General features: G+C 47.2%; 1 long non-coding RNA gene and 1 pseudogene across 1 annotated transcript; one reads left to right on the top strand and one right to left on the bottom strand.

Annotated features, from left to right (window-relative positions):
* Window positions 1-2,573: 2,573 nt before the first annotated feature.
* On the bottom strand, window positions 2,574-17,586 carry LOC119309741 (annotated as a pseudogene).
* A 2-nt stretch (window positions 17,587-17,588) lies between these two features.
* LOC119305757 lies at window positions 17,589-19,096 on the top strand. The gene is made up of 2 exons (XR_005148764.1): window positions 17,589-17,955; window positions 18,747-19,096. It is a non-coding gene; the product is annotated as an uncharacterized LOC119305757 (long non-coding RNA).
* The last annotated feature ends 4,962 nt before the right edge of the window (window positions 19,097-24,058 follow it).

Below are 24,058 nucleotides of genomic sequence, written 5' to 3'. Positions count from 1 at the left end.
TTTTTTTTTGTAGTTTTGTTTTCTGTTTTTATTGTTTTTCCTTTTTCTTTATTTTCTCTACTGTTTTAGCTCATTTTAAAAATATAGGACTTATATAAAAACATGGTTTCTTCATGACAAATAGTTAGGGAATATTTTCAACACATCAAACATATTAGTTTTGACTTTTGAAAACTTTAATTGTTTTAACTTTAATTCAAATTTAGAATTTGAACCTATTTCGATCTAACGTGGGATTATCAACAATAATCGAGGTGACGTGGCATCGTTAACACGGGATTACTGTAGCCCGATTACCCGGGCGTCACATGACGCTTATATTATGTGGTAGTAATGCACATACACGGATTGCATTTCCTATTGAACGTGTGTTGGGAGGCGATCGATCAAATGCACATCCCACGCGCTCTACTCGGCCGGTATATCCGAGTGTTTCTTCCAATTTAGGGAAGGCTCTGCTCTCAACTCAAAAAAAGGGAAGGCTCTGCTAGGTTTTTTTTTGCTCTACTCTCTCTCTTTAATTTTCTCATGTCCTATTTTCTTCATATTTATTTTTCTTGTTTAATTTTCTTTTGGTCCTTTCTTCTTCTTCTTCTTTTTCCCTAATTCACGAAGATTTTTAAAAATTCTGGCACATTTGTTCCACTATGTGAATACTTTATCAAATCCTTGAAGAATTTTCAGATTCATGAACTTTTATAAAATCTTGCAAATATTTTTTAAATCCAAGCATTTTTTTGGCAAAAATTGGAATTGACAAAGTTTTTCAACACATTTAAAATTATAAACAAACTTTTAAAATTGTAAATATTTTATACATTTTTATAATTTCTGAAGCAACTGTTAATTTGTGTACATTTTATTAAAATTATGTGATATCATTTCATAACAATTTTAAAACCATTACAGATTTTAAATTAGTGAAAATTGGTAAAGTTTTAAATCAATTTTATAATCCGTGAACATTTGAGAAAAAGTTCATCGAATTTGGAAAAAATCCCACAAACTTAAAAAGTTTCATCGATTTTCAAAAACATTCATCAATTTGGGAAAAGTTCATTGATTTTTTTAAAAGAATTATCGATTCTTAGAAAAAGTTCACCAAAAAATGAAAAAAGTTCGTTGATTTTCAAAAAAAGTTCATGGAATTAGAAAACAAGTGCATCAAATTTGATTTTTTTATTATAATTGAAAAGGTTCATCAATTTTTAAAAAACATTGACTTATAATTTTTTACTAATTTAAGAAAATAAAAAGATAACACCAAAAAAAAGAGAAAACATAGGCGCTTTTGCTATACATAGAAATGTAATAAAACAAGTAGCTATACACAAGCGTGAGGATGGCATAGTGGTTAGTGTTGTTCACTCACAATATAGGATTTACCGTTGAACAGGAGGACTCCAGGCGTCTGGAAGACCGAGCATAGAAGCAGGCACACGGAATTAGGTCCGCTATGCCCAACCCAGACTTATAATTTAGCAGAAGATTCAAGACAATGATGATAGAGATTATATAGATATCAAGGCAACGACACCACAACCCAACCCATTTTAGTTGGCAAAGCCTAGTTTACACCCGTAGTTCTTTTCGCACGATGTATGTTCGTTCCCTGCAGTTTTTTACGTTTTACCATCTGATGCTTTTTTGTTATTTTTTTGTTCTTTCAAGTTTTTTTTATTTTCCCCTTATTTTTATTTTATTTAATTTTTATTGAAATACAAAAAATATTGGGACTTTTAAAAATTGTTCATGTTTTAATTGTTTTTCTTCAGATTTTTAATAATAATAATCCTTTTTTCCAAAGTTTGTTCATAAAATAAAAATGACTGATTTTCCAGAAATATTTCATATTTCAAGAAATATATAGATTTCTATTTTTTTTATTTTTTAAGAAAGGGTGAACAATTTTGAAATACACAGTGAAAAATTCTTTAATATAGAATGAACATATTTTGAATACACACTAAACATTTGTGTAGTATATGTTGAACATTTTTATAATATACAGCGATGAACATTTTTATAAAATACTGAACAATTTTTTATTTTTTTTTCATAGGGTTAAAGTTCCAGGCCACAAAATTGTCAAATTCATGTGGACCAAGGGGATTCTAAGAATGTGATTTGTATCGACTATTGAGAAGGTTACATGAATCAGGTTTAATCCTAGTTGCTAGACGCTGGATCTATCAGATCAGTCGTTTCCTTCACTCATATCAATATATACGAATCCTAAACGCTACAAATCATTGTCGTGCAGACCACTCTGACAGTCTTTTTTTTTTGAAACGAGAAAGAAAAATAACTTTTTTTTTTTGAAACGAGACTCTCTGACAGTCTGACTGGGAACATACCATATACGGTGGGCTGGCGGCATCGGTTGGTTGTGATATGGGAGCATTTTTTTTGAGGGGTTGCTATGGAAGCATATGTCTCGCGTGTAGGCGTGTAGCGGTACATACGTAGAGTTCCCCTCTGCCCATTACACTTCTATGACTTTTTTCATTCTTTGGCACTGTGAATACATACATAAACTCCTAGTAAAACAGTCGCACCTTGACAGTATTGTGCTAGGAAGAGTAGTTCGTGGACTGAACATGCCCAGTCATGCCCGGGGCGTGAGTTTGGTCAGGCGTGGACGCGGCGGTCGGCCTTGTGGTCTGACTCGTCGTGGGCGCAATGGCAAATGAACGGCTGTTCGCTGCCGTCCGGTCACTTGTGGACGAGCGTCCGCCGGCGCCGGAACTCCCAGTCTGTTAAACTGTATTTACATATAGCTTCTGTATATATCTTGTATATTGTATCGTACACCTTGGTGTACCCCTTATATATATGAGATAGCCACACCCTTAACGGGTGTCGTGCAGTTTCCCAAAACCCTAAGTCTTACATGGTATCAACCCTAACCGGTCCTATGTCTTCCGCTGCTGCTGCCGCCGCCGCCTCCGCCACCGCGATCGCGCCCAACTCCGTCGCCGCCGTCGCGCCGGCTTCTGTCACGGCGCCTGCGTCGCCGTTCCTCTCCTCGCGTCCCCTGGTTTCGGTCTACACCGGCCAATCTTCGATGGTAGGCGCCTCCTCGGATCAGCCACCGCCGTCGTCACCGGCCGCGCCTCCGCCGGCCCCGGGGATCCTTCGTACACCGGTCCGTGGATGGGATCGGCCACCTACGGCCCCCACGGGGCTGCTCCACTCCCGCCCGCAGGCCCCTACGGGGCGGCGCCCGTTCCCGCTGGATCGGCAGCCTACGGCCCGTACAGGGCTGCTCCACTCCCGCCCGCAGGCCCCTACGGGGCGGCGCCCGTCCCTGCTGGATCGGCGGCCTATGGCCCCTACGGGGCCGCTACTTCATCAACGGGCCACTACGGGGCGCCGCCCTACGCGCCCGCCGCAGCTGCGTCTCCTGCCGCTGTTGCAGCGGCGCCCTACGCGCCCTACACGCCTTCACCTGTCGCCGCGAACGCTAGGTCGGACAGGGCCCCGCCGCCGCCATTGCCCTACGGCGGCTACTACCCTCCGGCCATGGCTGCATCTGGTGGATCATCTCACATGACCTACTACACGGCGCCTCCTCCTGCTGATCATGCTGTGGCCAGCACGCCGTTTTACTTCGCGCATCTGATCCCAGTGAAGCTGACGACGGACAATTATCTGTCATGGCGTGCACAGGTGCTGCCACTTCTCCGCAGTCGCTATCTGGAGGGCTACGTCGACGGTTCCTTGCCGTGTCCTCCACCACATCACCCGGCATACCATGCGTGGGTGGCTCAGGATCAGGCTATACTTTCGGCGATCCAGTCGTCGCTCACCGAGGCGGTGTCCTCCTTGGTTCTCTTCACTGCCACGTCCCAGGAGGCGTGGTCTGCCCTTCACACTAGCTTTGCATCTCAGCAGCAGGCTCGTGCTCACACTCTTCGTACGGAACTGGGAGAGACCAAGCTTCTTGACCTCAGCATTACCGACTACTTCGGCAAGATGACGCGTCTCGCAGACACTCTGGCCTCCATTGGTCAACCGCTTCGCAAAGAGGACTTCACCACCTTCGTCATGAACGGTCTGGATGACGACTATGATAACCTTGCTGAGAACATCAATGGCCGTGATACTCCACTTGAACCCCGTGAGCTCTACGCCTGCCTCCTTGCCACGGAACAGCGCATCAAGTCTCGCCGTACCAATCCGAGTTTCATGGCTGCCAACGCTGCCACTCGTGGAAAAGGGAAGCCCTTCAAGTCAACTGCAGCGGGCAAAACAGCACCATTGACTTTGCAGGCTCCGCGGTCGCCTGCCGCAGCCCCTTTCCCCACGACCGGGGGTGGTCATTCGTGTGCCTCCTACCCTTCTTGTGGCGTTCAGCTCCCTTGTCAACTGTGCAACATCCCAGGTCATGTTGCTTCCCGCTGTCATCCCCGCTTCAAGCAGGACTTCCTCGGCGTCGGCAACAATGGCAAAGGCAACGAGAAACAAGCTGCCTTGGCCACTCATGAGCCTGCTCGTCAAGCAGGCCACACTACATCATATCCCATTGATCCAACATGGTATATGGACACGGGCGCTACGAATCATTTGACGGGCGAGATGGGCAAACTCTCAGTTCAGGAGCCATACCGTGGTAATGATCAGGTTCACACCGCCAGTGGAGCAGGTATGCACATATCACATGTTGGTCAGGCCTCTCTTTTAACTCATAAACAGAAATCTCTCCATCTTCGTAATGTCCTTAGAGTTCCTTCTGCTACTCGTAGCCTATTGTCTGTTCCTCAGCTTACTCGTGATAACAATGTTTTCACTGAGTTTCATCCTTTTTATTTTTTTATCAAGGATCGGGCCACGAGGGACGTTCTGCTTAGAGGTCGCCTGCGCGATGGATTATATGCACTTGATCTGCCTTCTGCCCCTCGAGCACTCACTGGTGTCCGTGTGTCGCCTACTCATTGGCATGCACGGCTCGGCCATCCTGCCACTCCCATAGTCCGTAGTGTTCTTCATCGTCATAGTCTTCCCGTTGTGTCCAATAAAGATGTTGCCACAGTCTGTGATGCCTGTCAACAAGGCAAGAGTCATCAGCTTTCGTTTTCTAATTCGAGTCGTGTCGTCAAAACTCCACTTGAGCTTATTTATTCTGATGTATGGGGGCATGCCCAAACTTCTGTGAGCGGTCATAATTATTATGTCAGTTTTATTGATGCTTATAGTCGGTTCACTTGGCTTTATCTTATCAACCGTAAATCCGATGTGTTTGATGTGTTCCTGCAATTTCAAGCTCATGTTGAGCGTCTTCTTAAGCATAAGATTATTCATGTTCAGTCAGATTGGGGGGGGTGAATATCACAACCTCAATTCCTTTTTTAATAAGCTTGGGATTTCGCATCGCGTGTCTTGTCCTCATACACATCAGCAGAATGGCACGGCTGAACGTAAGCATCGTCACATTGTCGAAACCGGTCTCACCTTACTTGCTCATGCATCAGCACCTTTTCGTTTTTGGAGTGATGCTTTTTCTACTGCCTGTTTTCTTATAAATAGGCTTCCTACACGTCTCCTTGGGATGAAAACACCACTTGAACTATTGCTTAATGAGGTTCCAGATTATACTTTTCTCAAAGTTTTTGGTTGTGCATGCTGGCCTCATCTTCGTCCTTATAATAAGCGCAAGCTCGAGTTTCGGTCCAAACTTTGTGTATTTCTTGGGTATAGCTCTCTTCACAAAGGGTACAAGTGTCTTCATATTCCATCCAACCGTGTCTACATCTCGCGTGATGTTGTGTTTGACGAGAGTGTATTCCCGTTCTCGTCTTTATCCATAACTCCCACACCTCCAGTCTCCTCCTTGCAATCCACCCCTCCACTGCCTGCTCGATTTGTTGATATTGCATATTCTCCTGCGTTGTTGCCTAATCATGCTGCAGGAACGGGTCGTGGAGTTCACCTGGAGTTGCTAGAGGAGCCGGAGCCATCAACTGCACCCGACGTGGCGAATGGCCTTGTGCATGCGCCATGCATGCCTGGACTGGGCGCCTCAGCGTCGGCTCCGTCCGTGCCGGCCTCTTCTGAGGCTGGGTCGGTTTTGCCTGGGCCGGCCTTGCCCGGGCTGGTCTCCCCTGCGCCGGCCTCCCCCGAGCCGGTGATTCCATCTGGGCCGGCCTCCCCCGAGCTGGTGCTCCCATCTGGGCCGGCCTCTCCTGAGCCGGCGAGCTCGCCTGGGCTGGGCTGCCGCGCCTCAGTTGGCCTTGAGCCGACTGACTCGCCCATCCAGTCGAGTCTGTCGCCCGGGTCGGCCTCGCCTGGGTCGGCCTCGTCCTCGCCTGTCGTCACTGCATCGTCACCGGCTGTGTCAGATACTTCTTCATCGCCGGGGCCGTTGCCACTGGTTGCACCACCTACGGCCGTTCCTCTTCGACCACACACTCGCAGTCGATCCGGTATTGTGTGTCCCAAGCAACGCAAAGATGGGACGGTCGCCTGGCTTGTGGCATGTGTTGCTCATGTCAAGGAAGACCCTTCGGCTGAACCGCGTCACTTCCAGGTTGCTCTCGGGATTCCTCATTGGCGTCAAGCTATGGAGCAAGAGTATCAGGCATTGTTGACAAATGGTACTTGGCAGCTTGTTCCTCCGGTCTCTGGTGTCAATGTCATTGATTCCAAGTGGGTCTTCAAGGTTAAGAAGCATGCTGATGGTTCTATTGAACGCTATAAGGCACAATTAATGGCGAAAGGGTTCAAGCAAAGGTATGGTCTTGACTATGAGGATACGTTCAGTCCGGTGATCAAACCAACAACTATTCGACTTCTGTTGTCCTTGGCTGTTACTCGGGGCTGGTTTCTTCGTCAGCTGGATGTTCAGAATGCCTTTCTTCATGGTGTTCTGGATGAGGAGGTTTATATGCGTCAGCCCCCTGGTTTTGTTGATCCTGCTCGTCCTCATCATCTGTGTCGCCTGGTCAAGGCGCTCTATGGGTTGAAGCAGGCTCCTCGTGCTTGGCATGCCAGATTGGGCTCTGTTCTTCGGTCACTTGGTTTTGTTCCCTCTACTCCTGACACCTCGCTCTTCCTTCTGCATCGACCTCAGGTGACGATGTATCTTCTAGTATATGTTGATGACATTATCCTCATTAGCTCCTCGGATGCTGCTGCTGACCGTCTGATATCTTCCTTGAGTGGAGATTTTGCGGTAAAGGATTTAGGAACGTTGCATTACTTCCTTGGGCTGGAAGTTTCACGTTCTTCTGCTGGCTTGACACTCACACATCATAAGTATTCGATGGACCTGTTGCGACGGGCAGGTATGCTTAAATGCAAACATGTCATGACTCCTATGTCTGCTACTGATCGTCTGTCTGCGTTTGATGGAGATCCTCTCACCTCTGATGACGCCACTGAGTATCGTAGCGTTGTTGGTGGCCTGCAGTACTTAACTATCACTCGGCCAGATATCTCATATGCAGTCAATCGTGTGTGCCAATTTCTTCATGCTCCTCGGACTTCTCATTGGACAGCGGTGAAGCGGATTCTTCGTTATGTTTGCTTTACTGCCTCATATGGTTTGCTCCTTCAGCCAGCACCGTCTCCTACGCTTTCTGCTTTTTCAGATGCTGACTGGGCTGGTAATCCAGATGACAGGCGATCCACGGGGGGACATGCTGTCTTCTTTGGTCCTAACTTGATCGCCTGGGCTGCTCGCAAACAAGCTACAGTGTCCAGGAGTAGCACTGAAGCAGAATATAAAGCTGTTGCAAATGCTACAACTGAGATCATATGGGTACAGTCCTTATTGAGAGAGTTGGGAGTTCCTCAAACTCAGCCGCCTGTCCTTTGGTGTGATAACATTGGAGCTACATATCTCTCATCTAATCCAGTGTTTCATGCTCGGACAAAGCACATAGAAGTTGACTATCATTTTGCACGGGAACGTGTTGCACAGAAGCTACTTCACATCAAGTTCATCTCCTCCAAAGATCAATTTGCTGACATCTTCACGAAGCCTCTTCCACAACCTCAGTTTATAGGCTGCAGGCGCAATCTTAACATACTTTGTACTTTAGGGCATAGTTAAGATTGAGGGAGGGTGTTAGGCTGTATTTACATATAGCTTCTGTATATGTCTTGTATATTGTATCGTACACCTTGGTGTACCCCTTATATATATGAGATAGCCACATCCTTAACGGGTGTCGTGCAGTTTTCCAAAACCCTAAGTCTTATACAGTCGACAACGTGTAGCTCGATCTGTACCCTCCGTGAGGCGGCGCGTACACTGCCACCGGCCTCTCGGGGGGAGTTCCGGAAGCGGCGCCTCGAACTGGAGCACGCTCATGGCCTGTCGGATGGACGGCCGGAAGCCGTAGTCCGGGTGGACGCACCAGAGGCCCGTGACCAGCGCGCACTCCATCTCGCGCTCGTCCATGTCGCCGTCCAGCCGCGCGTCCGCCGCGTCGAGGAGCGCATCTCTCCCGTACAGCCCCCAGACCCACTCGACGAGCAGGACCTTGCTCTCCTCCTCCTGCGGGTCGACGGGCCTCCGGCCACAGGCGATCTCCAGGAGGACGACCCCAAAGCTGTAGACGTCGGTCTGCGCGCTAGCCCGGATGGTCACCGCGTACGCCGGGTCCATGTAGCCCTTGGTGCCGGCCAACGTCGTCGTGGTGTGAGCGCCGCTGCTGTGGTTGACGAGGCGCGCGAGCCCGAAGTCTCCCAGCTTGGCGTTGAACGATGAGTCAAGCATCACGTTGCTCGGCTTGATGTCCCTGTGCACCACGCACTGCTCCCACTCCTGGTGCAGGTATGTCAGAGCAGACCCCATGCCAAGTATGATCTGGTACCTGTACATGTCACCAGAAAAATGAGGGTTTGAACCTCCTTTTTTAGAAAAAATCCACAAGACAAATACCAAAAATATACTCTGTGACCTTGAAGTGTAAATAATATCTGTTCACCGAGAATTCATCTTGATTTATTTAATATGTCTAAAGCAGATGGTAAATAAAACCTTTTTTTGTAACTTTAGGTCGACATCTACACAACTGCTCAAAATTCCACATCTCTTAACTTCATGTTGCATCATAAACCATCAGGTGAGACTTAGAAACAATTGAAAAAATACACTCAAATTCATGGTACCTGGTTGCCCATGTTAGGACTTCCGTGGAATTGTAGAGATGGGCATCGAGGCTGCCGTTCGTCATAAGCTTGTAGACGAGCAAGAGCTCGTCGGCTTTGTGGCACCACCCGACAAGCTGGACAAGGTTGCGATGCCGTAACCGACCGATGATGGTCACTTCTGCGATGTATTCTCTCCTCCCCTGACTCGACGTCTTGGAAACTCTCTTGATGGCCACATGCAGCCCCTGGTCTTGCAAGAACCCTCGGTATATTGCCCCGAAGCCACCCTCGCCTAGCTTCTCCTCGTCGGAGAATCCCCGAGTGGCCCGCGACAGCTCGTTGTACCTGAATCTCCGAGGCCCCACCCCCTTCTCAAACTCGTTGTCCATGTCTTGGTCAAGAGGGGTCTTTGCACCTCTAGATGCTATACCCTTCCTTTTCAGACAATTGCGGTAGCCGAGCCATGAGGCTATGACGAGCAATACGAAGATACCAACGGATACTAGCCCGGCAATTAGACCTCTGTTTTTCGTCTTTGAATCTATCAATAAACATACCAAGTTAATAAATTTCATGTGGCAAGTCTTTTGCCTTGTTTCAAAAAATAAATAGTCACGTAGTGCATTGTGAACTTACAACAACAACTCAACAATAAAACATTTTGTTACATTTAATTTTTTAGCTTTAAATCCAACTACTCCCTCAATTGCAGAATATAAGGTTATCAATTTTCGTGAAAGTCAAACGTGTGTATGTCTGACCAAGATTTATAGAATAAAATATCAACATCTACAATACCACATTTATGAATGTATTCCATCCACATTTCTTGCATGTATGATCTCATACCCAAACCTAGTCACATAAGAGCATCTCCAGCCGTTGTGCCCCCAGGAGGCGTTTTTTCGGCCTCCTGGGGAGGCCCCGGCGCTAACTTTGTCTTTGGGTGCAAAAAATTTCCAGCCGTTGTGCCCCCCAGGTTGTGTCTTATTTTTTCTTTTTCACTTTGTCATTACAACAAACATGTTGTGGGCACTGCCGGGCCACGCGAGCTCGAGCTCGTCGGCGGCGATCCCAGTCGACCGGGCGACTCCCTCGGCCGCGTCTTCGTCTTCCGCTGCCGGCGACGCGCTGCTCGAGCTCGGCGCACCCCCCGGCGCCGCCGCCAACGTTCTCCCCGCGCCGCGCAGACTGCATCTCGTCACGCACGGCGATGGCTGGCTGCCGCGGCCTCCTCCCGGCTCCACCTCGAGGCGCACCACGCCGGCCGCTCCCGCTACGTGCTCTCCGGCTCCACAGCACGTCAACGGACTCCTCCTCGTCACACACTTGGCCAACCCGTCGAGGCTACTGCTGCCCGTAGTGCACCATGCCCGGCCACGCACGACCGCGTCCGCCTCGCCCTCGTCGTCGCCGCACTCGGACGGCTCCGCCCTGAGCAGCTCCGCGAGGCGGTCGGACCGCACCCTCGGCTACGACTGCGCGCCCTGCGCCTGTCCGGCCGGTGTTGGTGAGGTTGCTGGGGCGCGGCGTGGTGCTGGAGCATGGAGTGCAGCGACACGACGATGGCGCGACGTGGTGGAAGGAGAGCAGCAGCACGACGAAGAGCGCGATGAAGCGGTTGATCCCGGAGCACTAGTCCGGCGTGAAGATGCCCCACCACTCCTCGTGCGCCCCGCTAGCCTAGGCATGCCCTGCCGGCCGCGACCCGCTCTGCTGCCGGCCACTTCTGCCCGAGCCACAGGAGCTCGGCTGCGAGCTTCTCGGCCGCACCAGCTCCATGAGCCCCCGCACCAGCTTGTACTTGCGGGAGGCCACGGGGAGCCGGGACGCGACCCAGAGCACGCCAGCTCTTGCTGTAGTCACTCCGCCCTGCCACGCTTCGCCCGGCCGTGAACTCGCCGGCCATGCTCCGCCCCGCCCGGCCTCGGAGTTGCTCGTGGCCTCCCCGGAGGCCATCGCCCTCTCCCCGTCCACGCCTGGCCACGAGCTCCACTCTGCTCCGTCGAGGGCGGCCACAACACGCAGGGGAAGCACGTCGAGCAGGCGGGAAGGCAGGCGCGTCGTGGAGAGAGGGAAGGCGAGCACGTGAGGGTGGGACCTGGAAAAAAGAAGGAGAGAGAGGGGGTGGGAGGCTGACTGTGGGCCAATTGCATGTAAAGTCTTCTCTCTCCGCCCCCAAGTGACTCCCGGTGGGCTGGGTTTCACCTGCGGTCGCCGGCTGAGTTTTTGGGTTAATCCGGCAAAAAATGAGATGTTGGGGCTGTGACTGGAATGATTTTTAACCACCGGCGCCAAAAAAGGCCTCTTGGGGGTGTCTTGGGGGGCCGGCTGGAGATGCTCTAATGTATCATAAAACTATAAGCCACATAAGAGCATCTCCAGCCGCGCCCCCAACAGGCCCCCCCAGGCGACTTTTTCGGCGCCAGCGCCAAAAAAAGCCCCAGTCGCGCCCCCAGGACGACGGAAAGCGCCAGTTCGGCCCTTTTTTCCGCCCGGTGGCTGCAGGCCGAACCCGGCGCGCTGGGGGCGCTTGGGGGCTCCGGCGCAAGGGAAAAGCGCGGCTGGCCCACGCCGTCAGGTGAAAAGTCAAGATTTTCTTCCCCGACTCGCCTCCCACCCCCCGTGCTCTCGGCCGCCACTAGCTATATCCCAGCGCCGCCTGCCGCCCTTCACCGGTAGATAGCCGGTAGATAGCCATTCCACGCCGGAAAAATAGCAGAGGTTCGCCGCGGCAGCCCCCGACAGCAGTTGGGCGTTTCCGGCCTCGGAGGGGCAGTTTAGCGGCGGGTGCACGCCCACTGGGCGCAAGGTGTTCGGCGATTTGCCTGCCTCGGCGATGGACTCGGATGACGAGGAAGTGCTCGCCGCGCTGCTGGAGGAGGAAGCCGAGGCCGACGTCCAGGAAGAAGAGCATCTCATGGTGCTCGCCGCCCTCGCCCAGCTGCTAGCACGCAACGAAAAGCCGCGGCGAGGTGGCTCGGCGCCAGGGAGGTGAAAGCAAAGAACCGGCATCGTCTCGAAGGCTACTGCATGCTCTACTCCGACTACTTCGCTGATGCTCCACTTCACGGCGACAAAACATTTCGGCGCCGTTATCGGATGAGCAGAAAGCTTTTCCTCAGGATTGTGAATTCCAACCGGGAGTTCGACAGCTACTTCAAATGCAAGATGGATTGCACCGGCAAACTTGGATTCACCTCGATCTAGAAATGCACGACAGCGATGAGGACGCTTGCATACGGAGCTCCCGGTGACTCACAGGACGACTATGGGTGCATGGCCGAGTCCACCAGCATAGAGTGTTTCTACAAGTTCTGTCGGGCAGTGATGGCAGTGTTTGGACCGCAATACTTGAGAACACCCAATGCGGAAGACACTGCTCGGATCCTAGCACAGAATGCAGCAAGAGGATTTCCTGGGATGCTTGGAAGCATCGATTGTATGCATTGGAAATGGAAGAATTGCCCATTTGCTTGGCAGGGGATGTACAAAGGTGCCAAAGGCGGTTGCAGTGTGGTACTTGAGGCGGTGGCCACACAGGACCTCTGGATTTGGCACTCCTTCTTTGGTATGCCAGGAACTCACAATGACATCAACGTGCTGCAATGGTCTCCTGTCTTTGCCAAGCTTGTTGAAGGTCATTCTCCTCCGGTGAACTTCAAGATCAATGGGCGACACTACAACAAGGGGTACTATCTAGCTGATGGCATCTATCCGAGATGGTCGACATTTGTGAAGACCATCAAAAACCCTGTGCCTGGAGGCAAGAAAGCCTGGTTTGCGAAGATTCAGGAGGCTTGCAGGAAGGATGTCGAGCGGGCATTTGGTGTGCTCCAATCTCGATTTGCTGTTGTCCGGTACCCCGTTCAGACCTGGTCGAAAGATCAAATGTGGGAGATCATGACCTGCTGTGTCATCTTGCACAACATGATCATTGAGAGCGAGCAGAAAGAGCCAGTGTTTGACACCGAACCATACCACAGGCAGGGTCCTTTTGCCCAAGTTGATCACCAGCTACCGGCAACCTGGACTGCCTACCTCAGTATGCATCAGGAGATCCGAGACCCACAGGTGCATCATCAACTGCAGTAAGATCTGATAGAGCACCTATGGAGGCTCAAGGGCGACGCCGGGCACGACATGTGATGAAACATGAGTTTTTATTTGTTGAACTATATAATTTGTATTGAACTATTTGTTATTGTAATATTTTGTTGAAGTATTTGATTTTTCTGTGATGAAATATGTGTTAAAAAATATATTTATGTTGATAATTGAACGCCGAGCCACGGTGAACCACGCCGAATATGGGCCTATTCTCGCTCATATGGGTCCTTTTCGCCGAAATGGGGCTTCAAAAGTGGGCCAACATCGGCGCCTGAGGGCGAGCTGGGGGCGACGTCTGGGTATAAAACCGCCCCTAGCGCCGAACGAATCGCCGGCTCGCCCCCAGGGGGCGATTTTTATGCGTCCTGGGGGGGCCAACGGCTGAAGATGCTCTAAAAAGATCATCTAATTTGCACTTTAAATCAGTAATACTCTGGAGTATGAAACTATGGAGTTGCACAAAAAAAAGAGAGTAACTACCTAACGAAAGTTGTAGTTGAGTACGCGTGTAGGTGCACCTCTTATCTATACCAACTAATTTTGCATCAAAGTTCGTTTCCAAAATACTTTTTTTGTTTCTCCCAAATAAAAAACATTTGGACTTGAAACTTTGTAGGTCAACATCACATAAATCCTCCCATGTGTAGAAATTGCTTCATATTTTTGACGCAACAGAAATTTCTAAAATAATAAATTTTATTCTAAATTTATAAATCGAGAAATTTATGCTTGCACCCAAAAAAGCTGAAATATTTTCTGCACATGGTAGTACTTGTGTGATCATTGACCCATAAAGTTCTAAGGTAAAATGTTCTAGAGAGAGCATGGATCTTAAAGAACTTGATGGTCCAAATAAGGGGTTCACCTGCACGTGTGCTAAAAAACCCACTTTCTTTTTTATGTTTGCTTTCATATGACTCTCACTGTACGCTTATGGTCGCGTTCGAAGCAAAAATCGAAATTTGGTTGTTGTTTGGAAAAATATTATTTTGGAGTTGAACATGAACTGAAAAAATTATAGCTCAAACACAAAATAATGTAAATCTCAATTGATTGAGCAATAAAATTTACTTTTTTAGTTTCTGTTTGGAAAGGAATTTGATCATTTGTCTCTGTTAACTATAAAAATTATGGTTTTCTATTCGAATTTGCACGGGGTTGATTATTCATTTTTGTTACATGTTATATAATTTTATGTTTGGTATTTGTTATTTGCAAGGCTTTTGATTGTGTATTTTCGTTACCTATACAATTCTATTAATTTGGAGTTATATTTGTTTGTCAAGCATATCACTTACATTTTGTGCAATATTTTTTGTTTCTGAAATTGCACTTTTTATGCAATTACATTTCTGTTTTGTGCTGTGATTACACCTTTTATTGTGCAATTGCCCTTATCATTTAGGTAATTGGCAATTTTTGTGCTACAATAATAGAAAAAAAATAGTAATAGGCTGCCTCAAAAAGAGCAGAACAAAAGCACCAGAGCTAATGTTGTGTACATGGCAAAGAGCAACTCTAGCAGATTCCCTAAATGACGAGCCTTAAAAATGACTTTAAAGCTAGAGCCTTTTTTAAGGTTTCGGAGAGCCGTGTTACTTCAGATTCCCTGAAAACAGCTACCTTTATAATATTTTTCTATTCTATTTCTCTTAATATGTGTGTAAAAGAACTTTATTTCAGCAAATTCACACAAATATGTTTCAAACTTTTATGTTTCCACACCACACAATTTAGCAGCATTTCAAATGCATAATTTTCAAACTTCCAAATGCAAATTCAAACAGAACATACTTAAGGTAATGCATGATACTACATAAAACTAAACATTAGATAAGGGCCAAATGCTTCACAAAAGGATAATTAAACATAGGTAAGTTCCAGATGCGACATAAACATATATTATAAGGCAAAGATGGTGCAGTCTAACGACATAACAAGGCTCGTGGCCGTTATCGTGGTCATTAGAGGTGGAGTGCGAAGATATCTCCATAACGACAATGAAGGAAGACTAGACACCCCTTCTCCAGGCCTCCCACTCGGCCCTAGTGGCAGAAGAATCCATGACCGCCTTGAGAACCCTCTCCTCTTTGGCTACGACCGCCTAGGAGGCCTTAGAAGTGCACGTGGCAGCCTAGAGCATGCTCTCCTCTTCAGCTACGCCCATGGCGTTGACCTAGGTGATCGGAGGTTTCTATGGACGCATAGATCATTCTCTCCACTCCAGTCTGAGCAATGCCCTAGTCCCCTGGGTTCGTGATATTGTACCAATTAATGGTGTCTTCGGAGTCTGTGGTGTTCAACATATTTTCAAACACCCCGCCAGCGTTGCGCGAAGCGGAGGTTGCGCCTGTTGGACGGGGTGCCTGGGAAGGGAGCGGGCGAGGAGGTCCCCTCCAGCGTCGAGAAGCATCGACATGCAAAGCAGACACCCCTACCCGCGATCTCTGTAGAATGACAGAGGGACGTGGTTGCAGTGCGAATGTGAGGAGGCGGGGTTCTATGATGGGGGTTGTGGGAGCGGTGGTGGAGCCGAGGGAATGGCGACGGGGCGTGGGGAATAATGGCTGGAGCGCGGGAAGGGGGATGAGGCTGCGGCCGTATGAGAGTGGCGAGGGTGATACGGACAGTTATGAGCGCAAGTGCTTGGGTAGGAACGAAATTTCCCGGCACCAAAAAGTATATAGAGAGCGTTGCATATTCTGTTATTCTCTGTATATAAATTTAGAGGGTTGATTTTAGGATAACTTTGATAACAATGGCAATAGAAGGGACCGTAGAAAAAAAAATAGTTTGCTTTGTTCCGAAAATACCCAAATGAACCTTGGTCTAGGCGCACCCTAATCGGATTTTGTTTTTAAATATAAAAAGGTCAAACAATTCTGAAACTTCTTTTAATGAATATTGCCTAGTGTTATACGCTCGCATAAAGTTTCAAGAAGAAATGACTTTCATGGTCTTTTATGAAAAAACTAACATTTTTTTACTTTTTAAAATTAAAATGTTATACAGGGTGTGCCTAGCACCATGTTCCAAGAATCCGCGTCTGTTTTTGCTCACTCTTCATTATTTTGGCACTTTTCTTATAAGGCTGGCCATAGTGGAGGTAACATCACCGGTAACATGCACTTGGGACTAGCATGCTTATGTGACACACAATTAATGAAGAGAGAGAGAGAGTTCGAGTAACATAGGTAGACACCGTATCATGTTAAATGCTATGCTGCTTTGTGTCGTGCATGACAATAAATATGATCATCTATGATACTATTTTATGTTAATATGCACCACGGAGGTAGTATCATATACTAGTATCATATGCATGATACGAGTATATGATACTCCCCACTATGATCAGCCTAAGGTGAAGGAGAGGTAAGGGTTTCTGTCAGAGCTGCCCAAATTAACTATCATTTACATATTCTCAGATGATTCCTAAGTCGGTAAAGAAGTTGAACATAGCCTCTTCTTTTTTCCATATAAAAAAAGCTGAACATAGGTAAACACAAGCGAAGGCACCTACCGGACATAGTGGAGTCGAACGACCATGAAAGAATCTGATGCTGCTCGATCAAGTCCGCGATGGACGCCGAGAACCCAACCGCCGCGTCCTGCGGCAGACCGGCTTTCCGCAGATCTACGTTTGCGCTGACCGCGTATGTGATCTGCCCTGGCGAGTCGTCGAACCGCAGAGTGGCCGAGAGCGTGGCCGTTTGAGCGTCGTAGCTCACCTTCGCCGACATGAACCCGTTAAAGATGCCGTCCGGCAGCGCCGTGTATTCCATGGACCTGATGCTGTTGACGTTGACGCCGATGTGGCAGTTGGTGTCGGTGGGGTCCCAGCCGAAGTTCCTGAACGTGTCGAACTCCACGCCGACGGTCGGCGGGAAGCCGGTGTTGGCCGGGTTGTCGCGGTTGTTGAACAGCGCGAGGTACCCGCCCGTCGCGTCCGTGGGCATGCTCGGCGGGTAAGGCCCCACGAAGAACGCCATGCCATCACCTCTCTGTAGCGCAAGCAGCCACTGGTAAACGTACGAACGGCATGCATGTCATGAGAAAATAATTCTACTTGCCGCGCTGTTATCGCTGGCGGGCTTGATGGCGAAGGCGAAGTTGGTGGTGAAGCTGGCGACCTTGCCTGCGCTGTCGTCCCAGAGACGCACCGCCTGCCCGTGGGCTACGCGGCCGGTGCTCCACTTCCTTGAGTGGTTGGTCAGGTCGATCCGGTTGAGGGCGGGGGCGGAGTCGTTCATGTACTTGAGGTCGGCGCTGGCGAGGACGCCGGCACCGGAGAAGTTGTAGCTGAAGCTAAGGGAGGCGACATGAGGAAGCCAGCTAGCCAAAAATTCTGTGCATACCGGTTGCAAACTCCATCTCGTGCATACCCTCTCTCAGATGCTATCACGTGTCCCACCTACTCATCTGACGATATCTGCTCCTCCGCTCCGTTCGTGGCTTCTCTCGGCTCCGAAACGAAAGCTCGGCTCCAAACTACATGTGATCCCGGCTCCTTGACGAGACGAGGCCAGCGGAGGTGGAGGCCCACGCAGCCGAGTCGGCTCAGGGCATCCCTTTCCTTTCTCTGCCAGTCGCCGGCTCCAAGGTCCGCCGCCGGAGTCCCCTGCCCCGCCGCCTCGTGCGCCACGATGGAGGACAGGACGCGCCGCTCGCCCCCTCCTTCTCCGCCTCAGGCGGCGGCCTCTCCCTCCACCACGGGCACCTACTGCATCTCGCCCATAACTGGTAATCCCCCTCCCTAAGCACCCCAATTGACAACAAATCTTATAAAAAATGATCTTATTCAAGTATATGTGCTGTTCCAAGGTTGGTACGGTTGTTAGATAGTGAATTGTGGTTTACAAACTGCCGATTCCATTGGTGATTCTGTACATAACATGGGCTGATATCGTTTGGTGCAATGTCCTGATTCATTATGGCACTCAACAGTCAACACTGAAATTTGTCCTTCAATTGCTTATCCAGTGGTGACTCCTGCTGCGCTTGCATTGATACTGAAATTAGCAATTCAGAGTGTATAAGACAGCCATAGATAGCAGTAATTTTTTTCTTGAGCAGAGCCTTAATTAGATAGCAGTTGATTCAGGAAATCATGCATAGTGATTCACCAATGCAGACCACCAAATTACAACACTGAATCTGGACCACGCTGCCACAATGCCGTTCATTGTCCAATGAAAGTTTTTTCTTATACAAAAGACAACCTTAAAATTTACTCGGATTTTGAACGAAACAAATAGAAAACAATCCGAATGATTCAGTTATCTTGTATGAGATGTGCTCCGTATTTATTTGTTGGGCAGTGAACACGAGTTCTGGTTCTGTAACTCGACTACATGATAGAATAAACAGAGGAAGCATAAGGTGAAATGTTCAATGCCTCGTGTCTGGTTATTGTATTTGTTTATTTGAACCTTTCATGCTTATAGTATACATAATTCCAATGATTTTTCTCTATGTCTCAAGTACATGACCAAACTCACATTCTGTGCATGTCCTTTACTATCTTGGAGCAGCTTCATGTATAAAAGCTTGTGGCAGACTTCAAGGAGAAATTGTCAAATCCACGACCGTGAGGGACTAGTGAACAAAGAGAGAACGGGACGCCACATACTCGTGCAGCAGCCACGCTCCGCTGGACAAAGACCCTCAAGTACACCACTGCAACAAAACAACTGCCGAGGAAACCTTTGGAGAAGACTCCATGCTTCCTAATAGAGTAGACTTGGCCTAGGAATATCAAATTTTGTAAATTTGGAGTTGGACAACTGTTGTATCGCTGTAGAGCTGATTGCTCTCCTTGACAATGTACAATAACTTGTGTACAGTGTACCTTTTCATTTGAAATACATATGGATGATTTGAAGTCTTCAACTTGATGGATGTGTTTCCGAAATGTGACTGTTTCTCTAATTTCTCTGATTTGCTATACACTGTAGCAAAGATGTTATTTTTGTTTGCCTTGTCATTAACTGGACTAAACTTCAGTTAAAGTCAGACAACACAATATGTCTACAAATTCAGTCATTTAATTCTTATTTTTTTGTAGCTTCTAAAGCACAAGAACATAATTCGTGAAATTCCACTGGACCAAGGATCTTTCCATGCTAACTCTGTAAATATTTTTGTCTCGAAGAAACCTCATTAAGATGGCCAACCACAAAACTCAATTTCGACTATGAATGTGACATCCTTTAAGGACCGCCAATTTTGATAATAATTATATTTTAAATCAGCAGTCCAGAAGTTTTGAAACCTTTACAGTTGTTCTAACTACAGCTTGTAATTGATGATTAGTGTAGGGAAATTTATGTAGCTCACCAAAACCTCTACAACAGGCACGCTACTCAATTTGATCAAGATTTAACACTGTACGTTCGGTCACACTATCAATGTAATTTTAGAGAAATCCATTTGGATGACTGCTGCACCCCTTTTCCTATCATGGCGGCATGTAGTCAGGTTTATGTGATCCAAGCCAGCGGCAGAGCCACCATGGTGGTCCTTGTAAGAGACAATGTCAGATTCAGGATGGCCACTCCCGTCCTTCTCGGCGATCCTACCTGCGGCAGAACGGTCCGCGGCGGCCATGGATGTCCTTCCAACCCCATGTGGCCATGGGAAGGAATGGACGGCCTTTGGGCGTGCGACGGACATGGCTGTAGTTTCGCTCGGTGGAGCGAAAGCTCGACCATGAACGTGGCCACCAATCACATTACGGACGGGGAGAGTGCCCCGGTCGCTCAGCCATGATAAAACTTGACCGGATCACGGCTGGACGGGGAAGCAGCAGCTAGCAATTACAGATGTTTATCTGATCGGAAGCGACCGCAGATGCATTATTGACGGGAGCCGGGATTGTACCACGATGAGCCGGGATCGTATGTTTGGAGCCGAGCGTTCGTTTCCAATCCAAGCCGAGAGAGGCCACGAACCGAGCAGAGGAGCAGACATCGTTCAGATGAGGAGGTGGGACACGTGGGAGCATCTAGGAGAGGGTATGCACGAGATGGAGTTTGCAACCGGTATGCACGGAAATTTTTTCCCCACCATGACCTATCCTATGAAGTACTCCCTCCGTCCGAAATTACTTGTCTCAGAAATGAATGTATCAAGATGTATTTTAGTTCTAGATACATCTACTTTTATCCATTTTTGCGATAAGTAATTCCGGACGGAGGGAGTATGAAAGTACAGCATGTTATGTGCAAGCTCTTGCTCGTTAACTATATTTGCACGAAGGTCTACGAACCTGCTGCGCTAGTCCGTTAGTCCTCCTCTCATCGTCGTTGATAGTTCAGGTAAAGGTTTTAATTGGTCGATCATAGGGACATTCTTTTCCTCGATCATACGGTCAAAGACTCAAAGGCCGGCCTGAATGTCTACATCAAGCTGGCCTCTGCTATGCGTATTATATACCCGTACACGTAGTTGATATTGAATTCCACGCGTCGCCCCAGATTGATCCCTTTCTCGGAAGGAAAATCTTGCACAGGAGGCCAAGACCTCGTACTAGGGCTACGTACTACTACTCTCTCGTCAACTTCATATTAGAAGGATTTTTTTTTTTTGCATTACAACCCCTAAGCTTTGTCAATCAAGTACTGACATCATTCCCACGTGTGGCTACAAAGTAGAACATGTTCTAAACATACTGCTTTCGAAGACTATTGAACTTTTTTATTCGTATGTCCACCATTACTGATTTCAGAACTAACCTATTTTTAAGCGTTAACAAATTTTGCATGGATATTTTAAGTTTAATGTGCTAGGAAAATGAAGAGATCCCTAAAATGAACAACAACTTGTATATTTATTTCCTTTTTGCAAAATTAATAAGATTATACTGCGCAGCACATTGTTTTCAGCCTCAAATACAATATCCAATACAGATTCAACAAAAAACATGTACAAAGATCTCGTTGGAACAAATGTGCAAGAAAGTGTTTACAAATCCACAAAAACATGTACATAGAAGACACTCGAAATCATATACACAAAATGGATAGGATGTGAAAGTGCACAAGATTGCCTCATGGTGATCGAACACAGAGGCCATGTCTTTCGGCCATGTAAACTGGCAATAGTGGAGCTCAAGACAGTTGGATCCGATGGTGGCGACTCGGGCAAGGGATCATAATCTGATGACGATGATGGGCTTTGACGACCAACGACTATGGTGGTGGCACAACAGTGGACTCTTGGGATGTCCGACTTGCCGATGGTTTGGCCTAGTTTCATTCTGCACTTCAATCACCCTCCCCCCTCTCCTTAAGGCCTTGTTCGGTTTGGGAGGGTTTGAAGAGGTTTGAAAGGGATTGAAGGGGATTAAATCCCTTGCAAGTCAAAATCCTTCTCAAACCTCCCCAATCCCCTTCAATCCCTGTGGCAAGGGGATTAACCGAACATGGCCTAAGGTGAATCTGAATGATCAAACCCTGAAGTAAAATAGGATCCTTTTTACTTTCAGAATGAAGTGAGTGTTGCATTTGTGAGATGAAAAAGGGAATTTTGTGCAAAATCATACCATTATCCAATTGTCCTTTTGGTTGGATCGCATGATCTCACATGAAGTGCTGACTCTATACTAGTCTTCCCCACACTATGAACGTGCATATGACTCATGTGTACTCGGTCCGTTTTTATTTACTCTGCATATTAATTTTGACTGAAGTCAAATTTTATAAAGTTTGACCAAGTTTGAAGAAAACAATATGAATATTTACAGTAACAAATTTATATGATGTGAAAATATATGCAATGATGAATTCAATGGTATTGATTTGGTGGTGTATATGTTAATATATTTTTCTATAAATTTGTTCAAAGTATATAAAGTTTGACTTTAGACAAACCTAATATGTGCAGTAAATAAAAACGGAGGGATTATTAACACAATCTAGCCAAAACACGTTTTTTAACTAATAATATAGTATAAATCCTCATGGGAGCCGTGAGTCATAGGCCATTCACCTTCATAGCATTTATGCACATGTCACCCGAGATTGGCATGCACATAAGCTAGCAGCTCTATATTTTGCATTAAAAGAATCAGTACGAAAAAGATCATCAAACAGCTGCGTCAAAGCAACCTTCTTTTATGACATTTGAATAATTAGAATCGCAGAAATTAAGCATGGATTGAAGCACATGAGGGCACACATGATCCTAATTTCGTCAAGGGATTTAAGATCTAATAGATACACGTGAATATGAATTAGACAGAAGTCCAATTGAGGATTGTCGATTAGGGTGCACTAAGCTACTTGTTTGTGCAATCTAGAATCATCTAGGTATATATATAACTCTTGGAGACAGATGCCTGGTCGAATTTAAGTGGTGCACGATTACAGTTAGTAAGCACTCATTCTGTTTAAAGAAACGTATCACCCATAGTATGTCAATCTTCTTACGGAAAACAAAAGGAATGCATTCATGTTGAAGTAAAGTTTTTCCCTCCACTTTGCCCTCATAGCTAACATGCATAGATAAATACCATGACTTTTGTGTCGGTGCAACAACTTTAGTAATTAGGTAAAACAATTTCCACGTCTTCGCTAATTTTGGTACCTAGTCAACTCTGGATTTCTAATTATCTTCGTTGTGACAATTCACAAGCTTGAATCCACTTTCTTATTATGGTTTATCCACCAATTGAAGTTAATTAGTGGTTGGGGCCCGCCATTGCAGGCCTCTTGAGAGGGAGATGTGCGTGTATTTCTCCCTCTCAAAGAAAAAACCTCAACTTCTGAAAGTGCGTTATATCGACTAGAATAGGTGATTTTTATGAATTCTTCACTGAGGAATTTGCTGGTGAGGAAATTCCTAGATGAAGAACTACTTGCAGCGAAATAAGTACTCAGAAAGGAACATAACAGAACACAAGCATAGTCATCATGATGAAATGAAAACAAACAAAGAGTACAGAAAGCGTAAACACAGGATAACAAGGGAAGAAGACGGACAGACTGAAGAAATAGAGCAAAGGAAATTGAGAATGTCTTCAGTCAATGTCTTCAAATAGATATGAACAAGCACACAACAACAACATGAGGAAATGAAAGAGTTGAGGAAATAGAACCAGTTAGCTCGGTGAAGACAATGATTTGGTAGACCAGTTCCAACTGCTGTCTCGGTTGTACATCTGGTTGGAGCGGCTGAGTATTTAAACTCGAGGACACCCAGTCCCGGACACACAGTCCTCATCGTATTCTCTTTGAGCTAAAGTCACACAGACCTCGCCCAATCACTCGTGGTAAGTCTTCAGGTGACTTCCGGACCTTCACAAACTTGGTCACTCGGCGATCCACAATTCCTCTTGGATGCTCTAGACTTTGACGCCTAACCGTTTGAAAGAAGCACAGTCTTCAAAGGAAACAAGCATCGGATCCACGCAGGATCAATCTCTTCAGTGATGCTCAATCACTTGGGGTTTTGTAGGTTTGGGTTTGGGATTTCCTCACTTGATGATTTTCACTCAAAGTCCTCGGAGGATGGGTTGCTCTCAAATGACAAGTGTCAGTTTCTATCGGAGCAGCCAACCAACTAGTGGTTGTAGGGGGCGGCTATTTTTAGCCTAGGGAGCAGCACGACATGATAAGACATAAATGCCCTTGTCCGATATGACCGTTAGGTGGGTAGATATTTTGGGACAGCTGGCGCGTAGCACAACAACGGTCGGAATATTTGAGGTTCGAATTCCTCAGGGCTATCATGTTCCTCACTTGGTAGGCAATCCGCAGTGGTGAATTCCTAACTCTTCAGTCAGAACAAATTCCTCAGAAACCAGAAGAACTTCGTCTCTGTCACTGAAGAATATGACTAAACT

This window comes from Triticum dicoccoides, chromosome 5B (assembly GCF_002162155.2).
Source record: "Triticum dicoccoides isolate Atlit2015 ecotype Zavitan chromosome 5B, WEW_v2.0, whole genome shotgun sequence".
NCBI classification, from domain to species: domain Eukaryota; kingdom Viridiplantae; phylum Streptophyta; class Magnoliopsida; order Poales; family Poaceae; genus Triticum; species Triticum dicoccoides.
This window is presented reverse-complemented; position numbering and strand designations above follow the sequence as displayed.